Source organism: Alosa sapidissima, chromosome 10 (assembly GCF_018492685.1).
Source record: "Alosa sapidissima isolate fAloSap1 chromosome 10, fAloSap1.pri, whole genome shotgun sequence".
NCBI classification, from domain to species: Eukaryota; Metazoa; Chordata; class Actinopteri; order Clupeiformes; family Clupeidae; genus Alosa; species Alosa sapidissima.
The window spans coordinates 8,117,555-8,143,160 of NC_055966.1; the positions used below are offsets into that span (position 1 = coordinate 8,117,555).

A 25,606-nucleotide genomic window follows, 5' to 3' on the forward strand; every position below is an offset into this window, starting at 1 on the left:
TGCATTTCCTATGCACCAGCACGTGATCCGCTCACACTGCATCTCCACTCTGATGTGTTGGTCATATTTATTACCACACTGCAGAGGCTCTCTCTTTTTGCCTTGAGACACCAGCGGTGAGAGAGAGAGAGACAGAGGCTTCGAGCTGACGACAGACGAACTTGGTGGCCCCGACCCAGCCTTGACCCAGCCTTGAGCCGAGCGGCCAGCCAAATCTAATCCCGCTCCTCTCTCCCACAACAGGGCCGTTGTGCAGCGCTACACAAACGTGTTTAATATCAGCTCAGTTCATTACCTCCTCCTCCAGTAAGCTAATGCAACTTGTCTTTTGGCAGCCTGACAGAACTGTGAATCAGATTATGGGGGGCATCAAGCAAGCCAAGAAACACTGTGTGAGGGAAGATGTCACAAAGGGCTCCGCGCGCGTCCAGGGCTCTAATGCCCTGGACATAATGTGACTCTGACCTGCTGGCGGTAATAAGGGCGCCGCAATGTTTGCACAGGAGTGATGTTCATTTGGGCAGCAATTCGTTTTATGAGGTGCAAACAACATTTGCACGTCCTGTAAACCTCTGAGAGCAGCGGGGATTTCAGCGGTGAGACCGCTCATGTGCTGAGACAAAGAGTTATTGTCTGGATCATATGTCTCAGATTTAGAATTAAAAGATTATTATCCAAATTATTATCTTATGTTACCAGGTATCGTGACTGATATGTGTTCTATTTAGGGTCTCAGTAAACCTGCCGTGCTGTGTATGTGTGTGTGTAAGCAGTCATTCACAAATATTTGGATGTTGATCTCAATCCTGGTTGCACGTCCAGATATTTATACACCATTTACATCAATGACTAATATTCCTGCTGACTTCTTCAGTTCCTTAAACATTATATTTTCTCAAAGAATGTAACAAAATTGTATCAACTATGGAGCTATTTTGGGTTGAAATACAAATATATAATAAAGAAAAAGCAATGATCCATGATACTGTTTACACTATTATTTCTTCTGAACATTATCCATTTCTTTTTATTAAAGTGGTTGTCTAATTTGAAACAAGTGTTGTTGTTGGACAATATTCCAGTCCTCTAGAAAATTCTGTATTAATCTAGGAGTTTTCACTCAAAATAAAAGCCTGCAATAGCAACTGTTTGTGTTGCATACCCTCTACATGTTCTGCCACGTTCACTTTCAAGTATTGTTTTATTTGTTTGTTTGTTTTGTGGAAAATGCACCGTAATCTGGACCGATGTATCACCAACAGATACAAAATATTCATATTTAACAAACAAATAAACAATTTTAAACTCATGTGTTCGTTTAAATACAGAGCCTTTGATATGATCCAATTTGGATCTGCCCTCATTCTATTTAGATATGACACAGTGGGGAATTAAAATATGTAGAGGATGTTCATTTGCCTAATGCTTATCACTTACAGCAGAAAAATAGTAAAGAACAAGTACGTGTGTTTGTTTTCAATGTAAACGTTTATTTTTAATCCATAGCAGGACACTGTTAGTCAAAGGCACATTATGGTAAACACAGAGCTAGTGCAAATTCACAGTAACATTTTATAACAGTACAATTTTATAAATTTTGCATAGATAATTTTCATATATAATTCAGAGGGACTGCAACCAACTGAGACCACAAAATGTGGCTTGCATACATACAAAGATGATTTACTTGACAGTTGTCAAAAAGATTGTTTATTTTGATTGCCATGAAAAAAAAAGATTGACAAGGACAATACACAAAGTCCCCAAAAGTCTTGATAGTCCCATTAAAACATTAAATGCACAAATGGATAGACTATAATTGCATAGATCAAATCATGATTGATTAAATAAAAATTTGCCACTACCCGAGATGGAAACATAAAATTGAGAAAAACATTGCTGGTTCATGCACACACACACACACACACACACACACACACACACACACACACACACACACACACACACTATTTCCATCAAAGCATGCATAAGAGGATAGACTTTTCAGTATTTGCTAGTGCAAAAGGTGCATGTTCCAGTTGATTGCGAGCCCTGTGGAGTTGCATAGAGAATAAAGACAACAGCTCTCTCCTTCACCAGCGTGTGTGTCCACACATGGAGCTGTCCAATCACAGTGCAGTTGGCTTCACTGCTGCCGTGGGTCTTACACACATTCAAACACATGCTCAGCACTAAATTATTTCTACAAAAAAAATTAAAGTAATAAAAAAGGAGGTCCACTATACCAGCTGTCTACATGGTATACACTACCAAATCCTTCAGGTTAACATGATTAAAGTACCCTATATATGAATTAAGCAAAACAAACATTCCTATTAGTGTAGGTTAGCAAACAACAAATACCCTGCTATACTGTATATTTAGTGCATATTAAAAACAATCGCTCATCTTAAGCAATTCCACATACATTTTAAAAAAAAAACAATAGTTTCAGAATATACATATGCAATTAATGCATTGCACAAGTCTCTCGTATAGATTGTAAACAGCTGTGATAGTGCTGTGTGTTGTTCTGCAGAGTCTACTGGTGAGACAGACAGATGTACTCCAGGTGTGTGTCCTATCTTCTGAGGCTCAGTCAGCGATGCCACAGCCGCACAGAAGCACCAGACAGACTGGAACAGGTTTACGAGCCCGGAGCGGTTCTATACCTCCACTGGAAGACAGCGAAGGCAATCACAGCGTTATGTAGTGTCCTCTCATCAGACGTAAATGGCCGACTGCCACCAAAGAGCACGTGAAACGTAAACAGACGATGCAACATGTAAAGTGCTTTTGGGATCGGGTGTTGGGGCACAAAATGAGTAGACGATAGACAACGTGCGTTCCATTGTGTAAGTGCTTGTGGCCATATTTGTGTCTGTCGGGGAGAGTCGGTCAGTTTTCGTTTTCTGATCAATCTGTCGGTCCCTCTTTTTTTGCAGTGTTTTACCTGGAAGACAAGAGGAAGAAGAAAAGACATGTTTAAGGGCAATGAAGATATGCAGAGAACCATCAAGCATCAAGAAACCATGGAAGCTACATCCTGTGCTATTGGGCATTGCTCACTGTTATAAACACACAAGGAGCGACAACCTTGAACACACACATACACACCCACACACACACAGGCTGATGCGAAGCACTCGTGCACAAGGGAGCCAGGTGCCAAAGGATTGAGGGCGAAGTTGAAAGCCCCTCGCGGGGAGCTTGGTACGTTGTGGCGCTGAACGCAAAGAGAAAGCATGTGACCCACCCTAAGCTGCTGAGGAGGAGGAGGAGGAGGAGAAGGGGGAGACTTCAGAAGAGAGGAGAAGTCCTCAGAGCCCAGACAAGCAACTTAAGATATTAGGGTCAGGGGTAGCCCAGGAGCCCAGCTCAAACATTCACTGTTGTCTGCGCTCTCGTCATTTTTCCTCAAAAATTGTGTTCTTTTGCCATCAAATTGAATGTCTCTCTTGCGTGTGAGCAAAACCTGCCGACAGACAAAAGAGTGAAGAAGTAAGATAAGGGCCCATGGGCGGAGGTGAGGTTTGAGGGATGGCGGAGGAGCTTCCAAAGCCACAATGGAGCGCAAGGGATGATTGGTGGCAGCTTTGACGGAAAAAAAAGTAAACAAAAGCACGCAATGTGTTTTGTTTGCTTTGGAGAGGCTCGTGCTGAGAGAGCCAGTTAATACTGAATTTACAGCCACAGCACGTGTCCCGGGGAAGAGAGAGAGAGAGAGAGAGTGTGAGAGAGAGTGAGAGAGAGAGTGTGTGTGGGGACAGGGGCAACTGGGCAACGGGAGGTGGCCGGCAAGAAAAGAGACGCCTTAGAAATCTTTCAGGGGTGTTTGGTGTGCACAAGCGTGTCACCGCAAACTTGGTGCATAGAATCGCACTTTTATTTATGCTATCACCCCTTCACTCCCTCTCTCTTTTTCTCTCTCTCTCTCTTCCTCCTATCCCACCTCCCCTTTAGTCTTTTCAACTACCCCTTCTTCTTTCCTCTCTCTCTCTCTCTGTCTTTTTCTTGCTCCCTCTCTCACTTCACTTGTCTACTGAGAATGAATAGTCATCACAGTGCTACTGTGTCTCCTGAAAACTGCCCCCCCCCCCCCCCCCACAGCCCTTCTCCTCCTCCACACCCCCTCCATTCTGACACCCCAGCCACCTCCCCCCTTCTGTCCCCGCTCCCTTCAGAGCTGAATGAGGAGCTGAATTGTGCAAACAGTCGGCCTGTCAGCGCAACATGAGGTCTGGCCGTGAACTTGAAGTCCTTCCCAGGCCCCCAGCGTCACTAGAGAGGGGAGGGAAGGGGAGGGGAGGAGGGGTGGGTTGGCAGGGTGTTGAGACAGGGTGGGAGGGGGGGTGGTGGTGGTTATGGTGGTTAGGGGGGAGGTTGTGGGGTCGGTGGGCGGTTGGGGGGGGGGGGGGGGGTGCTTGGGGGTACCCCAGTCCCAGCCTTCAGACCCAGACCCAGACAGACTGGAGGGCCCCTGGTGCCAGCTTTTTGGGGGAGCACGCCGGTGGAGTTCCCAGGACCAGAGCCTGCATAGAGGCTGAGGGGCCCAGCTGCTCTCCCTGCAAGGCTAGCGGTAGGGTGGGGGTGGGTGTATGTGTGTGTGAGTGTGTGTGGGGTGGTTATGTCTATGTGTGATGTGTAATGTGTGTGTGTGTGTGTTTGCAGGGGGCAGACACTCTCCTGTCTGCACACAGACACACACACACAAAGACACACACACACACACACACACCCAGACACAAGCTGCCATGCCTCCAACCCCCTGATCACCCTCCCAGAGTACTTGTCTCATTACAAGCGCCAGCCCCTCCACTGTCTACAATTTGTATTGTTTTTCCCTCTCTTCCCACCCCTCACCCCCCACTTTTCTGCATAATTTTCAGAGGCCCTCTCAGCTAACCTCATTTTCAATTTAGCACCTGTTTACGTGGACCAAGTGTAGAACACACAGCCTTAGGGCCACTGATGTCAAATGTAGCCCACGGGCACTGATGCACCTGTGCTGAGCATAGTGCCACTGGCTTTAAAAGAAGATGCAACTTCATGATGTAGCTTGTCCTAAAAACAAACAAATAAACACTACTAAACAAACAGAACAAACGCCTTAAGAACCTTCAATGAGAACTAAATCTTGGTATTTCTTGACTGACTGCTCTAGAGTTGAAACAACTCTTTGATTGAAATGGGGTAATATATTCTGGCCCATACCATTTCTTGTTTTCATTTTAGATGATTACACAACATTTGTCAGAGGGGACCAAAAAAGGACTAGCTTGGATGGACAGCGTCCACCCTCAATGTCCACCCTGAGAACTTCACAGCTCTCACTGCTAGTGTGGCCCTCTGCTCTCCCCTGCGTAAACAGGAGGTTGCCTGCATTGTCGCGACCTCTAGAGAAGACACACAAACAAAAGGAGTTTTTTCAGTGTGGCTGGGACAATGGTCCACATTGTTTACAGGCTCCCTTAGTTAATCGCGCCCAGCCGGCTCTAATTGGTGTTTTGGTTAAGCGGTTTTCCAACTTATAGCTCCCTGGCCTAAATAATGGAGGGACACAACAAGCTTGCCAAGGAGAACAATGCTGGACTTGTCTGGGCTCTGGCTCCCCCCAAAACTCCACCAGACACACAAAGAGAGTCCTGCGCTATTGAAACGCCACTATCACACCCCCCCCCCCCATCCTCCTCCTCCTCCTCTTCTCCCCTCTTTCCCTCCCTCTCCCTCTATCTCCATCTCTCTGTCTGTCTGTCTCTGTCTTTCTCCCTCTTCCCCTCTGCCTTGGTCCTCTTCTCTCTTACTCTTTTGTCACTCTCTCTCTCTCCCTCTCTCTTTCTCAATCAATCATTCTCCCTCTTTCTTTCTTTATTGGATGTTTGCCATCTCTTAACTTTTTTGATTTCTTTATTGAAGGCAAGCACCGACCACTCCATCATTCCTCATGTTAAATACCCCCCCACCACACACACACACACACACGCCTTTGGCACACATGAGCATGCCCATATAAGGAAGACATTAAATATGATTGTAATTATATTGCATGTATAAATCTAGGCACTGCTAATGATAGTTTAGCCATAACAGCCTGAACAGTGAGTGTTATATAATTAATACAAAGAGCGGATGACGCATTTGTACAGGAAGCAGGGCTTATGTTTCGCGCAGGCAGGGTACGCCTTTAATTTGCATTCTGTGCTAATTCATTGCCTTTGTTTTTTCCCCTCCCTCTTTACTTCCAAAATGGCAGCGAGAGCCATCTTGGGCATGTATGTGAGGAGGCCAGGGCTGCTCCTCCTCACCCGGCGCTAGCTATGGTGCAGATGCCTACGTACGCCTCCCCAGAAGGGCTTCAGTGAAAAACAGAGTGATTTAATGCGAATGAGTACAAAAACGCCACCCCCCCCCCCCCCCCCCCCGTCCCTCCTCTGCCGCCGCATCGCCTGATCGCCGCAATTAACAAACACATCTGCCATAATTAACGAAGACCTCCGCCAGGACTGGGAGAAAAGAGCGAGGGAAAGAAAGAAAAGAGAGGCAAAGAGAGAAAGAGCAGAAGGATGCAAGGAGAGGTTGGCGCGATGGTGCACTACGAGGGGGAATAGTGATGGAGGGTAAGGATGTGTGTGTGTGTGTATGTGTGTGTGTGTGTGTGTGTGTGTGTGTGTGTGTGTGTGTGTGAGAGAGAGTGTGTGTGTGAGTGTGTGTGAGTGTGTGTGAGTGTGTGTGTGTGGGTGGTGGTGGTGGTGGTGGCGGGGGGGGGGGGGGGGGGGGTTGTTGTCCATACCTCCTTTCGTGTTTTCCCCCCACTTCCATTTTATGCCAGGCATTCTCATAAGATGGTGGCGCAGGCTGCATCTTGTGATACGCAGGAGAGGGCAGGCAGGCAGGCAGGCAGAGGCGGAGGGAGGGGTTGGGGGACAGGCTACACATGCGAGCGGTGATGGAGGGAGGCTGGAGGAGGAGGTGGGTGGGTGGTAGTGATGGTGGACCAGCCCCTCCTCCACACTCTCTCACTCTCCCACTGGCATCTCTGAACAACTGATGGTGGTGCCCTGCAAGCAAAAAAGAAAAGAATGAAGAAAGATGGAGAGAGAGAGAGAGAGGCAGTGGTGAGAGTTCAGAGGCTGTGGTGTGTGTGTGTGTGTGTGTGAGTGTGTGGTTTTATGTGTGTGCATGCTGTGTTGGCACACACGTAGCACACGCGTAGCACACGTATGCGCATGCGCACTTGTGCACACATGCAGATACACACACCCACACCCCCACACACAAACATGCCCACTCTCTCTCTCTCTCTCTCTCTCTCACACACACACACACACACACACACACACACACACACACACACACACACACACACACACACCTTTTCATGTCTGTTCTCATGGTACAGTCTGCCCCTGAGCATGCAAATGACTTTCATTATGCAAATGCATGCAAATCAGATCCAACCATCTGAGAATCAAGGCTGGGAAAAAAATCTACACAGAGCGCCCTGAATGAAGGAGAGAAAGGAGAGCGAGAGAGGAGGCGCAAATCCTTTTGGGTGGCAGGAGGTGGCTGGCTGCGGAGGTAAACACACAAGGGGAGGAGGAATCGAGGCCTGCCGGGGTAGAACAAAAAAAAGAAAGGAAGAAAGAGAGAGAGAGAGAGAGAGAGAGAGAGAGAGAGAGATCGCCCTCCACCGAACTAGCCGTGGTCTGTCTATATTGGCTCTACGATTCCAAATCCCATCTCTGTGGATTTGTGTGATGACCATGGGTGTCACAGATGACCATAAGCAAAGCCTGTTGTCGTATATGTGAACTTTAAGCAATGTTTTTTTGCAAATAAAGTCCTGAGCGAAAATGGCTATACAGGGCTTTCATAAGGACAGCCGCACACACCAAAACCTTGCTCTTGTGTGCTTGAAATAAAATAAAATAAAGCGGTTTGCAGAATTAACCTTATAACCTCTCATTAGAAATGCAAATTCACCGTGTGCCTCCTTAACAGTATGGAATGGCTTAGCTGTATTGCAGAGAAGATGACCACACGTCCAGTGAAATAAAACGAGGAAGCCATATTTTCCGGGGCTAAGATGAGCGGTCTGTGGTGGTGGAAGAGTGGATCAGTCCTCAGTGTGCCATTCCATTGTTTCCAACAGTCCCACCTGCTCTAATTGACCGAGCCCAGACCCTCCACTCCCATCCCAGACCCAAGGAGCAGAAGAGAGGACCTTGCCCAGGTTAGGAGAGAGGGGAACAGTGAGGGGTGCCCCTGGTAGGCTCTCTCGGTTTGGAGAATGGGCAGACTGGGGCTTTTGATGGTGTGTGTGTGCGTGTGTGTGTGTGTGTGTGTGTGTGTGTGTGCGTGCGCGTGTGCGTGTGTGTGTGGGTGTGTGGGTGTGTGTGGTTCTGGTTGGGGGGTATGGCGGGGTTGAGTATAGGAGAGATGGGTGGGAGGGAATACGCACAGAATCAGAGGGGTGGGATACCCCTGAATGGCAGCAAACCTCCTAATTGGCACTTGACATTTTTTTTCTTTTTGTGCTGTTGGGTACTAAAGCAGGCCTACTTTCGAGCCCTCTCCAAGTCCTTGTTTGAAAAGTGCCTTATGCAAATAGGTAGCAAATCAGCACTATTGTACAAACCTCTCTTGCCATAGACAACCGCGAGGAGACAATACGACTGTATGCTTTCTCTGGACACATAGACGCGTGAGAGCTAAACAATAGTGTGCAGAGTGGCTCGCAAATGAACAGCTACGCTGACAATCCACAGCCCCCGTCACTCTGTGTCATTGTTTACTGCTGAAACGGCATCCCAAAACACACAAACAGTTTGAGAGAGCACTTCAATCGTGTAGTCATTTTCTGTGTAAAGCCCCAGTTGTTACTACAGCATACCTACAACTGCAAGCATAGATCATATACTGAAGATTTGCTTTAGAAATCAGATTTAGTCCAAATTACAAATATTGGTTCATTATTCATCCCTGCACCTAATGCCAAAAGACGATTTTATTAGATTAGATATTTAAAGGTACTTTACTGTAAACGGAACCTCTCTGATGCAATAAAAACCCATATGATACAATAAATGGTCACATGTTCCCTGCTTAAGGTCTAGAGAATGAGCGGTTTCACTCCATAGAAACCGATAACAAGCACAAGGGACTTCACTTCAGTGTGGTCTGACCAACGCCAGTGTACACCTGTTACTGGTAAGTTACCAAACGTAATCTCCTTTGTCCAAACCAGTCTATTGACTATTAACAGGCCCAAATGTATTCATTTCTCCTGCAGGATGACTATGGTGGGAGGGGAAGGTGCGGGGTGAGCCAGACGCTAAGGCTACCCAACAGAGAGGCCATTTTGAAGCCTTGTTGGTGTGTTCCGCTGAGAGAAAAGTGATGGGGGGGGGGGGGGGTTAAAAAAAGGGGACAAGAATCACTGCGCTTTTTTTGTCCTTTCCCCTTCCAAGAAAAAAAAAATCTGTCTGGCTGCTCTGACCCTACAGTAGAGAAAGGGCAAAAGGGAGCCATTGTCTCTTGGTGACAAGTAGACCAGCTCTATTGACTGTACGGTCTATGGGCGGTGGGTGGGAGAGAGTGGGGGGGGGGGGGGGGGGGGGGCTAGAGGGGAAGGAGGGCCCACAATGGTTGTTTTTTCTACTTGACACTTGGAGTCTAAATCTGCTTGCCCAGAGAATAAAGAGCAAGACAAATCCATGGCTCGGCCCCGCCACCCACCCACCGACCGGACTCCCTCCTCACCCCCGCCGACCCCCGCCCATGCCACACACACTCCAGCCATGCCGAGGAGAAAAGTCACTGGGGCCACGCGGAATTCCAGCCCTCGGCTACTTCAAGGCGCACACACAAACACACACAAACGAACACACATGCACACACACACAAAAGCTATGCCTATCTACCAGGCTAAGGGTCACAATAGCACCACGACACACAATGAATAAGACCATAGCAACGGTGTGGCTGCCATCACTGCTGGCAGCATGGCGATGCCAGTGATAGCAAATACTCATTCTCAGACTCATGTGAGGGACACACTAGAGGACTCAGGCTAAATTCCAGCCCAAATATAGCTATATGACAGGATTAATGTCTAAATATGCTTAATACTGGATTAAACATTGCAGTCAGCCAAGCTCTCGCTTCTATCCTTTCACAATGCTAAACTGTATTACCAAAGAAAAGATTTCACGATTCAAACAAACAATCTGCTATGTGTGCATACATCACAGCCATACCATGCGCCTTGTAGGTTGCACTTCTGATTATCTCTCTGAGACAAGCCTCTGGGAGTGACAAGAGGTGACTTGCTCTCAGCCGTTACTGCTGTGAAGTTTCCCTTCCGCACTTGCTGAGCCATGAGAGACGACATATACACACGCACACATACATCACCTGCAATGCAGCAGCCTGGGAGAGTGGCAGGTTAGCTGAGCCAGGCAGGGGGAGAGGACAGAGGGCAGTGACCGTCCGCCTCGCTACGCACACAAGGGTGAAGGTGAAGTGTGCATGGACACTTCCTAATAGGGCGTGATTGAGGAAGGTGCTCGAGAGAAAAAAAAATAAAGAAGGGCTGTGTCTCTCCTACTGCTCAAGTTCACTTCCATGCCATCACCCCAGAGAGAAGTGCAGATGTTTGGAACAAACATCCCCAAATTACGGCCCACGGGTGGATACGCCCCGACACCTCATTTTGAATCGCCCCCGAAAACATAATATAACCATAATATAAAAACTGTATACATATTGAATCCGGCCAGCACGGGTCCAACACTGTCAAATTATAACCTTAATTTCTCCCATTCATTCTTTTTAGAACATCAGATGCCTATACTGCTCTGCACCTCCACATGCCTATCAATCCACCTCGATAGTGACCCCCCCCTGCGTGCTGACAGGAGATTCACCCCAATGTCAACAGCACACAGCGGCAAGGTGTGATCTGATTTGGCGGGGGGCCCCCCCTCTGGCCGCGTCCGTGTAATGGCAGCTCGAATGGTTCCCCCTAATGGTGCTTGTCACCGGGGCTGATCTGGTTGAGCGCCTCCGTCCACTCCTCCCCGCGGCGAGGAGCACAGAGTCGCACTCATCCGGATCTGATGGAGCTTTTCCACTTGGCAGCACCTCCCTGACACAGAGCCTCTGCACTGGGGAGGCCATTCAGAATCAAGACGACTGTCAAGTCAAATCAAACACTGATTCTCTGACCACAAAAAAAACACACAAAGAATGAAAGAAAAGAAAGAAAGAAAGAAAGGAAGAGAGAAAGAAATAACTTAACAAAACTGTAGAGTAGAGAACATTACGCCTGTTTTGTCGTAACCAAGGAGGGAGCGAGGAATGGGGTTGAAGGAGAGGGCGAGAATGCCTGGGTAGCATTACAAATACCAAGATCTTCAAAGTAAACTGAAGATTACTCCACATCAGGTCTGACGAAACAAAAACAAGACAAAAACAGTTGATGTGGGTGCACCCACAGGCTTTTGCCTTGTCATCAGCCAGTAGCGCGCTGGCTTGCTAGCTAACTGGTGGCCTTGGGATGGCCTGAGGGGCCCTGGGCTGACCAGGGGCCAGGGGGCCGGCATCACCACAGGGCCCAGCAGCACCGGTGGCAGCCATGTGATCCCAGGCGCTAAGCTGCTGCATGCTCCGTGCTGGCTTGGAGGGATCAGTGGCTTATTAGATTAAAAGTGGTCGCGTTCAACCAACCAAGCTGCAACATGCCACATTATAGCAATATGACTGTTTTCACATGGACATTGAGTATCCCGGTTATTATCGGGTTTTCCAATTTTGTCTTTGCCCATGTAAACATATCCCGATTTCAGAACTCTGAATCTGATTATGCTACAGCTGCAGTACTCCAAAAGACACAGGGATAAGTGTATATCTATGGAGATAAGCATGTATACACCTTTTCCCAGTTTCTGACAATTGCTAACAAAGATTCTAGAGCACTATGTGCAAGATAGATTGCTGATAAGGACCAAAGATAATCGAACAGCACTCTCTAGAATACACTGTCACAGAACACTTTAATCAGCAACCGGGGGTACTAGTATCATGTACAGGGATATTAATGAACAGGTTTCTATGTGTTCATGTAAACACCATCACCTCCTGAATATGATCAAAATTGGGATAAGGCTCATAACTACATGAGGATACTGAAGTGCATGTAAACGCAGTCTGTGTCAGGTCAGATTCTTTGGTTTGAACTATGTACAGTGAAGGACTGTGGGTGAAGGACTGAACATGTATAATTTTCAAAAGGATGTGAAAACTTTTAATAATAAGGATTTATGCAAAGCTAAATAAATCTATGAGGAAACATTATCAATGCTATATTAAATAAGGAAGATCACCTTCATAAGGTTTTAATAAATTGCTATCAGTGTCATATTGCTCCTTTGCAAAAGCTGAAAAAATATGGCTCAGCACAACACCTAAGGTCTTCTTACCATTTTGAAATTGTAAGGTTTCCTCCATGTGTGTCTTCTTGAATTCACATGTGAATGGGGGACGCCTTTCAGGAGTGTAATGGGATTCTTGTTACTTTCGGTTATCTAGCTTTATGAAGAATGTACATCACTCATACAGCTAGATAACCAAAGATAACAGCCAACCCCTAGGCAACCCATGACCACACCTCCAGGGAAGCAGACTTGTCAAACTCTTGCCTAAAATTTAGAAGAGTTAGGTTTGGTTAAAACACATATATACCATATATGTATGCATATATACCGTAAGGTAATGACAGAACACGATGAAGAAAAAGACATCAATTCATATTGATAAGAGTCTTGTCACAGAGATGCATAAACATAAATGCAGCTGCTAAAAATGCAAAATCAACACAGTCCTATCAATGCCATATTTGTTGGCTTTGTTGCTGAACATCTGCACAGTAGCGGTTGGATGGCCAGTGCTACAACTGTGGCAGCGAGGGAAGGGGGGAAAAAAGTGCCACACTTGTCATTTTCAGCTGAACAACCAGCGTGAGCCGCGCTGCCACTCTCAGAAAGAACCAGTTGAAACTGGCTGAGGCGACACTCGCCTCACAGGCCTCCGAACCTCTCGGTCTCCCCATGGCAGGAGCATGCACGCGCGCACACACACACACGCACACACACACACACACACACACCCCATCATGCCCAATAATGATCCACAAACAAAAGCCAAAGACCCTGTGTCTCAACATAAGAAAAACATTAAGAAAGGCTTCTGTGGTACTTAATTGCCACAGCATAAAATTCAGGTAGTGATTTTAGTTCACTGGGCTTGATAGTAAGGGAAAGACAAAGAGAGAGAGAGAGAGAGAGAGAGAAATAAGAAACGAAAGAAAGAAAGAAAAACAATCACATTTTGTGCATTACAGCAGGTCTGATTAAAAGCCTGTCTGAGTTCAAGCTCCTCCCATCTCTCACAGAGGTGTAATAACACAGAGTGAGAGACAGAGAGGAGGGGAAAGAAAGAAAGAAAGAAAGAAAGACCAAGGAGGAGAGTAAGATAAAGACCAAAAGAGGGAGAGAGGTAAAAAAAAAGACCAACACACTGACTGAAGGGACCAGAGCCTAAAGCCTCAAAATGGCTGAACTGGTGAATGCTTGATATCAGCATGTTTTCTTCACACTGTCTGCCATGTTCATTCAATTCTTTCCGAAAAACATTAACATCTAACATGCAAAAACCTCTCTCATTCTCATTCTCATTCTCATTCGAAGCTGGGCTATTGCCAACAGACAAAGAATGCATTTAAACACCTTTGCAATGCAACCCACCTCACATGCAAATGTTCATGTGTTATGACATACAGCCATCAGAAGAAAAATATTTAAATGGTGCACTTTAGTATTATGTAGAACTCTGGTATGGATTACTGTATTTCGATAACTTGTTGACTACACACAGACTATAAGAACATGGTAATGGAATACATTCTATTCAGTGATCTCACACAGGCATCTACTTTCCTGCAACTGTATTGTGCAGAGTGAACATATCAAAATAGCTGAATTGTAGATAATATGAGTATTTTAACATTATCCTTCATTCCCAAGAAAGAACATATAACTTCATAATTTTCATAGACCACCAATTGGACGACGCGTTGCATTCATCAGTAGTGTGTCCATGTAATTTAAGACATCTGACACATTTTGTTGAGAAATTTCTAACTCTGTTAATAAATAATCTTTCATGTTCCCTCAACCTATAAACATCCTCAGTAGGATGTTCTAGATCAAATAAGCTTAGCTTTACACCATGTCAAGACAGTACCAATAACTATGTGCTATCTGCCTTTATTCAATAAAATCTCTATAAAAATAAGTAATGTTAGCTTTCCATGACAATTTGATTATTTAGAATTATGTGAATAATAATAATAATAATAATAATAATAATAATAATAATAATAATAATAAAACAACAAGAAGAAGAAGAAGAAAAAGGACAACAACAACAATAATATTAATTTTAAAAATATGTATTTAATTATTGTCTTTAACTTCCTCTTACTGTGATTATACACTAACACTTCCTATAGAAAGTGAGGACACCTCTAGTTCTCAAAGAAATCCTCTAAGGTATGAGAAATCTTGAAAAAAAATGTTTAAGCCATCTTTCCCTGCCAGGTGTTCTCACCAGCGCTGGCCTAAACTACATGCAATTGCCTTGGGGTTTTTTCATTCACTAGCTCGCCAACAAACATCACGTTTTGGCACTGGTCTGAGGGATGATGACGTCCTCGGTGTGCTGGGTAAGCTTTGTCACGTTAAAACATTTTGGGTGGATCTTTTTTTTAAAATAAAGCCTATTTTTTCTACTTCTTTGAAATTTTGTGAATGAATGAAACAGTGTCTTACAGTGTTTTTTTTTCGGTCAGAACGAACTGCACATTTTTAAAGCCATGTTAAAAATGTAAAAAAAATCTTTTCCAGCCTAAGCTACTACTCAACAGTGAGGAAACATGTCTTGGCACATGACTGCACCCATCTCGCTGGTAGTAGGCCTATGAAACAGCTGCACTCAATCAGGATAAAATACAGCACCTGCTTCAGCCTGAAAGGATTGTGTTGTAGTTATGAAATGTCAACAGGCTGTCGTTAAATAAAATGTAGGCTGCATCAGGCACAAACAACTATAATTATTACACGAGGAGACACGGAACCTCGACCCCTGAAACTGCAATTTAATGCCGATGCCTTTTTCAATATCTGTGACCATAATTTTAAGGGAAACTCGAATCTGATTCAACCAACAGCCATACCTTGTGGTTTTTCATTGTAGCAAAGTATAGGCTAACAACAACAACATTTTGATCAAATTCTCGTAATAGCTTAGGGTCTAGATCGTTAAATGCAAGTATTTTTGTTGTAGGCTAACGTAAGTCTATTTTTGTAGCGGTCATTTCACCTGAGAGTCATGCCAGGATATGTTACAAGGTTAAGGGCCAAAATAAAAGTAAAGAAAAAATCAGACAATTACCTAAATGCCGTCTGATTCCTCTGGTGTTGGCCAAGATCACCCTGTAATAGACAGATTAAAAGACAAAGTTACAGGAAGCCGTTTAGAAAACATCATTAATAGAGAACATTATCCCGTGCGGATCCGGATTGCGCTTAAATTTCCTTCAAGTGGATGTTAGTGAGCCGTTCTAAGATGACGTCACCCATAAGGCCTAGTAGGTGAAGTAGTCAAATATATGAATGAAGCATCCTGCTTCCAGGCTCACTGGGTGATACCTTGATGGATGTGTCCAACTATTAGCCTACATACAGTCGATGACATATCACTCATGTTCTCGTTTTAAAACATTGTTGCACCTGTAGATGTAGGCCTGTTGTCGCTCATTGTTAGTAGCGACCTGATAACCCTTTTTCCAGTGAAAAAATACAAATAGGATTCCATATTTGTTACATATTTGTTAGTAGCAAAGAGTATACTACTGTTTTCTGTTTTACGGTTTTCTACTACTGTTCGAAATAAAAGTAGGCCGCTTTGACCCTCAAGCATGCTATGGAAGTGCAGTTATTAGTACCTTACGCAACTTTGGGACCATACATTTCATGATAACCTTCCAAAGTTTATTGCACTTTAAGGCTGTACATTAATTTATTGTTATCACACTCCCTTCAATAGGCCACTACAAAATCACTGTGTGTGTGTGTGTGTGTGTGTGTGTGTGCGAGAGAGAGAAACGGTCACCGAGCGCCCTTTTCTGAGATTTAAAAAAAAAAAAAAGATTTTCTATAAAGCGTAGAGATAGAGTAGTTTATGTTCTTATATCCCTGGTAAGATCATTTTTGGTTAGCCTACCAAAGAAATGGCAATTTGGTGGATGTATTTCTGAATGTTGGCCTTAACCTCATCAACAAATAAATTCTTCACATATAAAAAGAGAGGTTCGGCACTGCTGTATGGGTCGATGTCCTGTTTTGTGGAAACACATGTGTCCATGATTCCCTCTATCGTCTTCCACGTGCAGACTACTTATTCGGCCCAGCTTACCTGAATACGCACGGCCTTCAGGATTGCAATTGCCTAACGCCTACTGCGCCCATTGTGAACTTTCACTCGATCCAAGACAATACTCCTTAGACTTATTTAGGACAACAAAATAACTGTTTAGAAGTATTTATTATCTAAAATTAGAGTGCATAGATTGACTGAGCACAAACCATGTCCTCTATACTGAAAATGTAGATGGAACTCCGTAGGCTATTTCGTCTCCATAATACCAGAATCCTGTTCTTGTGCATTAATACGCAAAAGAGAACACACCAGACTGAACTTCTGCTCCTCACACTACTCAACATCTAGAAAAATATGAACGCTTGACTTACGGTTACACAGTCATGTTGGCCAACGGCCGATGACAACGCAACATATAGGGGCGGATAGCCGTTCCCTCGTCATTGGCGGTATTCCTGACCTTGTTAAGCACAAACTTCAGTCTAATTCCGCATGAAATGTTTGCTGAAGAAAGTAAACAATATGAACTGGCGTTTGAAAGATGACGACGGTGACCTTCCAAGACAACAGATGATGTAAAGAACTCAGACAACAATACATCAAATCTGAAGCCACACAATCTTCAGTTCGCCTCCGTATAGTGGCTGTAGTGCCATGCACTTGCTATGAACAATGATATCACATTGCACATAACTGACATATGGATATAACAGTTGTTCCCGGTGAAGGAGGACAACATCTTTCATAAAACAAAAAGCTTCCCATGGTCAACCCCTGTACGCGTATACAACACAGCATATCGTTCACAGCAACGATTTGTGATAAACCCAGCATTAAATGCAGCCAAAACGCATTCTATTCTTTGTGTACTTTTCCCACAAAGACAGGTGACCGTGTTCACACTTTCACCCATACCAAGCATTTCATGTCACATGCACAATCACACAATACTCACTTCGTTTTGGAATCACAGACACCCGCGCGCTCCACAACAATCAAGAGAATTAGTCAATCTGCGCGACAGGACTGGGTCTCCAAATGATGCCTTGCTCCTGATCCTTCGCTTCATGGCTGCAGCTCACCGTGACGTCTTACTGGCCCCATCCACTCAGGTTCTTTCGGGTGGGTTGCCCCGTTGTGTTTTTCACAATTATTTCCCATAGACACGGCATTTTCCTCCCCCGCCGGGAGCAAAGTGGAGCTGCTCGCCGCTCGCCCTCTTGCCAGTCACCGAACAAAATACATATGGACTTGAACATGCAAGTCAAAAACATATAGCATCTCTAAGACCCTCCCACTTATGACGCGATGCAGTTGCATTTAGTCTCCACCCTCTGAAATTAAGAATGCCGCCTCTATAGTTTATCTTTAGTCCCTCTCTCTCTCTTTGTCTCTCTCTTTCTACCATATAGATATAGATATATTATGGGCTATATATGTGTGTGTGCATAACCACACACACACAAACACACACACACACACACACATATATATATATATATATATATATATATATATATATATATATATATATATATATATATATATATATATATAGAGAGAGAGAGAGAGAGAGAGAGAGAGATAGAGAGAGAGAGAGAGATAGAGAGAGGCCAATATGGTAATATGGGAAGGCTGACATGGGAAATGGGAATATATCACATAAAGTGTAAAGTGAAGGGTTCCTGATCACCAACTTGTGACACACTATTGATATACATATCACGTTATGTTATATAGTGATCAACTTCTACGCCCAATCACGTAACCACTGCCTTATGTGCTAATGTATACAAATATTGCCTGAACCCTTGTGCTTTATAGAGTATTACTCTTCTTAAGTCAAGGACAGTCGTTTCTAATTCCTCTTTGTTTCACCCGTTGACATATAGCAGTCTAGGAATGTGACCATTGGATCGTCGGGGTGAGACCGTACAAATCAGCTTTAACTGTCAGAACTCACTGCAGACCCTTTGACAACGGAGTAGAATAGGGTCTAGGATGGTTGATTATCATAATAATCAGATCGTGGGGATGAAAATCTCCTTTGAATAAATTACTTGTTCAATAGGAGGCGCGACTGCCAAACAGACAACTTTTTCAGCCACATTTTTCTGCACTACAGCAGTCAGGCTGCTTTGCCCAAACTTTGGATGCTTTCCTAGGGCCCAATGTATAAATACAGCCACTGTTTCAGTCTCCATGTACGCCCGACTGAGTTTGTCCTCCCCCAAGAAAAGTCTCCTGTGATGTTTGGTTACCAAGGGCAGGCCTCAGACTCTCGTTAGAAGCCAACGGGCAGGAGGGTAATGGAGTATGGATAATGCACAATGGCTTCGTTTCCCCCGCCAAACGCATGGGAACGCACGGACCGAGACACCGACGCAGACAAGGGACTGTTCAGAAATGTGATGACATGACTCAAGTTCATTATCAGCCCTCAGACGGTGTCTCTCTCCATCGGCTCCCACAGCTGACCATAAAGATTCCGTGGGGACCAAGGCAGCTCCAGGTGCCACGGATGTCCAAGGATTATTGTTCATTATCAATATGTATGCATGTGAAATAATCTATCCACCAATTTAAAAATACCTCATACATTAACTAATGGCCTGGCCTCATTAAAAAAAAAAAAACAGTTCAAAATTCATTTGGATGTATTTCTTGTAGGCTATATGAAGGTTTCTCAGAAATGCATGTAATTGAAACACCGTGCGTGTGTGTGTGTGTGTGCGTGCGTGCGTGCGTGTGCGTCTGTGTGTGTGTCAGAAATAAAATAAAATAAAAAAAAAAAACAGAAAAGCGCGTCACGCTTATGACATGACCAATCTGGGTTTTCAACATGGACATCTTATTATAAGGGTTCATCTATTTGGAAAACTATAATCAAGGGATGCGTCTGTACGTAGGCAACTCAGGCCTAAAGGGTTATAACGTTTTGCTTTGAAACAACAGAAGTAGGCTAATGGCGAAGGTGTGTGTAGACTCTACTTTTCGATAGAATGTGCGCGTGTGGGTGCGTACTCGTGCGCTTATGTCCAATGAGCACCTAGGTGATATCCATCGCATATACTAGACCATATAAGCGACCCAAAAACATAGTGCACGGACGCAGGCTAATTTAATTAGAAAAACGTTTGCGTTCTCAGTGAGGTCTATCAGCACTACCTCGCCTATTGTGCAGCAGACATACCAAATGTAGCAAAGGCGCAAAATGGGCCTATAGGTATGCTCAAGACACTGGATCGATTATTTATCCCCCACGAGTTGTTTTTTATTTTATCAGTGGGAGAGCGCCGTCAACATCTACGAAGTATTTATAGATTGCCCATATGTATAGTGTACCTCAACATTATCTATACTTTCCCTTGAAATCTTAATTTTGGTACCCCTGTGTTCTAGTTTGGTAGACTTCCAATACTCCACTCCCATCTTACCAACACCGGTCTAATTACCTTTATTGGTGATAAGATGGCTTATCATAAATCAAACAGTACTGTACATTTTTGTGGGGATGAGTTTTGTAAATCCTTAAGAACACAAGACAGCCTACTACTCTTAAATATGTGTCTGTCATTGGGAGTCCTTGCCAGTAAGCCATATTCAGCTAATCCATTGCCAACGACAGACCTTAAGGTGCAAACTCAACATTTGTCTTCTAATGGTGATGGTGTATATAGAGGCAGTCCGTTATTTCATGTGACTTTTAAAAAGGCTATATAGGCCAATAGATGGAATTTTCCTCTCATAAATCATCAACCGCTTCCCTTAAACATAATCCTGGACGATATCTAAACTGTTTTTAACTGTTTTCTAAAGTCTTTTACATCAAGCTCTCTTCCTTTCCGTTTAGTCTCTGTGTCTTTGCACCACCTTTAAACTGAGACCTTGTTTTTCTGGCTTCGAATCTGAAACGTGCTTAGCAGCTAAAACCTAATCTTTTGTCGCTCTAAACCTGACCATATTGTCAGGACACCGTGGGAGCCTCCCCCCCCCCCCCCCCTCTCCCCCTCGTGCCAGTTCCCCCTGTGTTTAATAGGCTAGGCCATATTTTGATTGTTTATTTAGTCAATAACCCTCTAACATCTCTTTCTTTACAGCCAGGGCACGTCCATATAACCTACCCATTTTAATGCTTAAACCGCCCGCCTTCATTGGACACTAATTCATGTGACCCACACGGAAACAAAACATTAGCCTATACATTGGCCCTGAGCTGTCCAAATGTGGACTACAACACAACCATCACAGGCCTACCGGTTGTGATTTAATGCACTTATGAAGTAGTATGAAGGCTACAACATGCTTGTGAACGCGAGGTATATAGGCTATGGTTTCTCTATAAATGGTTTGAGTGAACCATAAACAAAAATGGCTATCCGAGAAACCTCCCACGCACCATCGTGTTGATTAACATTCATTTACATATGCAAATGAGCGGAAACCATCTAAGCGAATGGGTAAAACAGAACACTTGGAGATCAGAATCACGCAATGAACACGTGGAGATCAGAATCACGTAATGATTGGCATTGACTCCTAACACCCGAATGGTTCGAAATGAAGGAAAGATTGAAAGACTACATTTGGAAATAAAACACAAGACAAGTATTGCAATACCATAGGTCCTTGGTCTTTTTGTGGACACTTGTTTTTTTTTTCAGCTGTAGCATTCTGTGTCGCCACTAGCCACTGTCACCTTCAAATTCTGGTCGATTCTGACAATCTATTTATTCTCAAATGCATTTATATTTAGGCAATCAACAGATGATTTTGTTCATTGGCTATGACTATAGGCCTTCACAATACTCTAATAATTCAATCAGGCAAATTATTTATTAGCACTTTTTGTTTTCATAAAACACTTACATTGTTCTTGGAACTTGCAAATATAAACGGACTGATTTAAAGTGCAGTTGGTTATGGGAGCCTTGCTATTAATGGAGGAAAGCACAGGGTGCATGGGTGCCATCATTATATTCATATTACCGCCTTTGTTTACACAACTATCTGATACACCTGATGAACATGCTGAACTCAACCATTTCGGGTGTAGCCTACACGTTTACCTAATATAACCTAATCAAATGAACTGCCCTGACGATTTGAGGAATGATTTCCCCACAAGTGAACATGTCAGCACAAAAGCATCCACCGATTACTTTAATGTTTGGCCTTTCTTTATTTTCACGGATGCAACTGGAACAGCATGCATTTCAAGACATTCTATGTTTATAACTAGGAATGGCTCCAGGTGTCAAATTGCACAAGTAGATACCTATAAAAAGGAAGTTATCTACGCTGAAATTATGTTTTATGCGATGAAGTGACCCCTTGACAAGTTGTCTCCACTGACAATTGTATTTGAACGTTACTCACAATTATGCCACTGTAATACCTTAGTTCCCCGTGGAGTCCCCCCACACACTCTTCTCAGTATCTAATTTGAAATAACTGCGAGTGTTTTTTCATCTCTGCATTCGTTTATTAAGACAGTATTCTAACGAAATATATTGAATAACAAACGAATAATCAAAACAAAAAGCAAAAAACAAGTTGGAAGCGCGCACCTTTGCTAATGAACTATAACTGTCCTTCTTACATGTGTCCCGCTGTGCGCTGAAGAACCAAAACGGCAAAAAAAATAAATGACAGCATGCATTTGCCATTCAGGATTCTATTTGTAATTTATAGGGGATAAATATGTTTACTCTGTTGGTAATTGTAAAGAGTCATATATCTTGATATTTTGTATCCCCATTATGGACAGCAGCAGTTGCCCATGATGGGGTAAGGACAGCAGTTTTCAGATTACATTATGTGCTTACATAATTGCAAAAGAGTTCTCGACTGTTGTAGAAAGAAATGGCTGATCTTTAATGCAATATTGCCCATTATCAGCAACCACTCGAAAGGCACATTCTGTTTACTAATCATTTATAGATATCATTTTAAAAGGCTTACTGAGAAAACATTGGAGAACCCTTTTGCAATTATGTAAGCACATAATGCAATCTGAAAACTGCTGCCCTGGTTAAAAAAAACAATGCTATTGTAGATAGGTATTCTGTCTATAATGGAGTGGGATGGAAATTTCCGTGTGACCCCAAACTTTTGACCGGTAGTGTAGGTCACGTGAAATTGTGACTGTCCTCCAATAATCTGATACTCCTCTTCGGCCGGTTCAAATGCACTCTATTCATCTGCAGGTGATTCTTCCTCACTATTAGGGCACCTGTAGATGTTCGATTCTTAATACAATAACACAAGACCTCACATCAACATAGGCTTTCTGTACAAGCCAATAATATTTTTCGCAAATATGCAAGGAAACCTTTGAATCAGCATGGATAGATGTTGCCTGGTCGCTGTCACTCTTAGGCTACGTTCCCAAGACTTCGAAAATCAAACGTTTCCTTCTTTGTCGACTCCCTACAGCGCACCATGCACCTGCATGTTTCTAATAATGTCCCCAGGAACTCATTTGTAGTCCTTAAGTTAATGATGAAAAAGGGATATTTAACGGCGGAAGTGCAGTAACACGACCACTCCTTTTCTTTTAACCGGGATCTATGAGAGAGAGAGCTCAAGGAGAATTGTATGGGGACAGTGGCGGGTGGCAGTGTAAGAAGTAAAATAGTGGAGGTTGGTGCATTGTGTTCCGCTGACCTAGGAGATTGAGTTGTCAGCATGTGCCTCTTGTGTTGGGACACGGGGTCAGCAGGATGTATAAGGGCTTGATCTGAGCTACACGAATCAGAAGCCCTTTATATGACAGAGGTGTTGTAGACGTGAGGGTAGAGCGCAGGATTTAAAATGTTTTTTTTTCTGTTCACCCTTGCGCACGACTGCATGCGGTTGGGGGCGTTTGCGTGGAGTTTGCATTTTTTATACCCAGCAGTCTCCCTCCCGCTTAGCTCAAAGAATGATCTAAAGGGTTTACACGCCTGTTTATTTTAGCGATGGATGAGATCGAAAGGGGGGGGGGGGGGGTGTGAAAAGCAGATGTCCTTTCATGGGATTATGATATTAATGTGCAAAATCATGGGTGGGAAACCTCAGGGACGGAAGCCCCTCAGGATTTAGTGGGTATTATTAGAGGTCAACTTTGTGGTTTGGTATCAGAATATTTGGCTAATTCAGGTTTTATGGAAAAGCCTTGAGGTTTGAACGTTTTGTTTATTGATCGTCTATTGAGTAATAATTAATGATCAAGAACCCATTCGATAAGTTCAATGCTGTAACTTTGTTCTAAAATTGAGAACTAGTTGCCTTCCCATCTGTTTTTCAGGAAACACATTTGACATGGCCCAGGTACAGGGGACATACATTACCTGAAGTTGACCATGTAGCGCTGTCCGTACCGAGGTGCTGAAAGTATGTCCCGTTTCTACAATTTCTACAATTCACTTATTTTGCATATTTTTATGCATATTTTTTCATTATATATATATATATATATATATAAGAAATACTTTAACTGCCTTTTTTCTTGTCTGTGTGCTTTCCAGCATGCAGACGGATGTTAAAAACATAACGGAAGTCAAAACAATGGTCAACGAACTTTTGATTGAAACAACTTCACAACATGTATTAAATCGTTGTCATTACAATTAGAGGAATCTTTCTGATAACTGTCTATTTCTGTTGTCTGCGATATTGAACAGGGGCATCTGCATTTCAATTAAGGAAGGAAAGGCCCACCAAGTCGAAAACTTTCCAAACCAAAACTCGTGTTAACACTCTAGTCAAACCTATAGTCAAGTCAATAGTTGCAATAAAAATGCATTGTTTAAAATTTAGCATTTTCTCAATTGAGTTGGAAGGAGACTACATGTGTTTGGGAACGCTTGTTCAGCTCTCATCACCAGCAGGCTAGCCTTCTCCTAATGGGTCTATTTCCACATGATAAACAAGGGGAAAGGCTAAATGAAATGTTCCAAAAGTTCCAAAAATATAATAAATCAATTGATCAAGTCTACCCTATTTGACAAGGCCTAAATCATTGGGCAATGTTGTGAACAGGTACGTTTGCGCTATAAACTGCCACCTAAAGTGGAATATGTATTTATTAACACTATTTATGCCGTAGAATGTACAGTTACAGTGAAACCAGTCATAAATGTTGAAGTCAATAGGCTTATATTCAGAGTAACTATACTAGTAGGACTAGCCTAATGTTGGCTATCCAATTATTTGGTTTTATGTGTGAGGTCATATAGAGTAAAGTTCTACCATAGTGCCATCACAGTCTTTCTTTAAGTGTACCTGTATCTGTATCTCACTTTACGTCACCACCTTCATCCTCGCCCTAATCCGTCGCAGTCGTCATCTTCATCCACATCATCACCACCATCGTCATCGTCCTTATCTTCTTTCATAACGTAACATCATCAAATAATGAAAATGGCACACACTAAAATGTAGCCTATGCCTACCAAATACCCGAGTCATTTGTTGCAATCACACTGGCACCAATATTTTGTTTGTTTCATCTACATTTAATTGAATATATGTTCATTCGTGTTTAGCCTATGTTATTATCATTATTATTATTAATAACAATAATAATAATAATAATAATAACAATAATAATAATTATAATAATAATTATTATTATTATACAGGGAAACGTAGGTTTTAGGAAGTTAAATAAGAACGAGAGTGTGTTGGTTTAATATTCCTTCTTCATCCATTCAACTGGATTAAGGGGAAATTGTACATAAACACACACTGTTCATTTGCATGTTGTATCCCACGGTGGAAATTACAATGGCGGACAATTAATATGCACATAAATTAAAACTGAGAGGGTTCTAAATTCCGTGCACAGGCGGGTTTCCTAAGAAGAAAAAGCCATTGGCGAGTAACAAGCCCACTGTTCACACGCTAAATTTTCAGAGGAGGAGGGAAGCACACACACACAGTCTCTCTCTCACACACGCACGCGCGCACGCGCTCACAGATGAATTCTCTGTAATCTGTTTTCACATTCCCCATGAATTGCAAATAAAATGTGTTATAGGTCTACAGCCTAATTCTGTCCATATTTAATGCCTTTTAACCATGTAGCTTCAAGTTATCTCAGATTTCATTGACAGGAGGT

At 43.3% G+C, this 25,606-nt stretch overlaps 1 long non-coding RNA gene across 2 annotated transcripts; it reads right to left on the bottom strand.

Moving 5' to 3' along the window:
* Positions 1 to 1,469: 1,469 nt before the first annotated feature.
* LOC121720144 lies at positions 1,470 to 17,690 on the bottom strand. 2 transcript variants are annotated; one of them, XR_006034458.1, is made up of 4 exons: positions 17,456 to 17,690; positions 15,514 to 15,554; positions 6,791 to 7,058; positions 1,470 to 2,953 (listed from the first exon to the last, which is right to left on the bottom strand). It is a non-coding gene; the product is annotated as an uncharacterized LOC121720144 (long non-coding RNA). The 2 variants fall into 2 exon arrangements; XR_006034457.1 differs by lacking the exons at positions 15,514 to 15,554; positions 17,456 to 17,690 and adding an exon at positions 12,483 to 12,603.
* Positions 17,691 to 25,606: the final 7,916 nt, after the last annotated feature.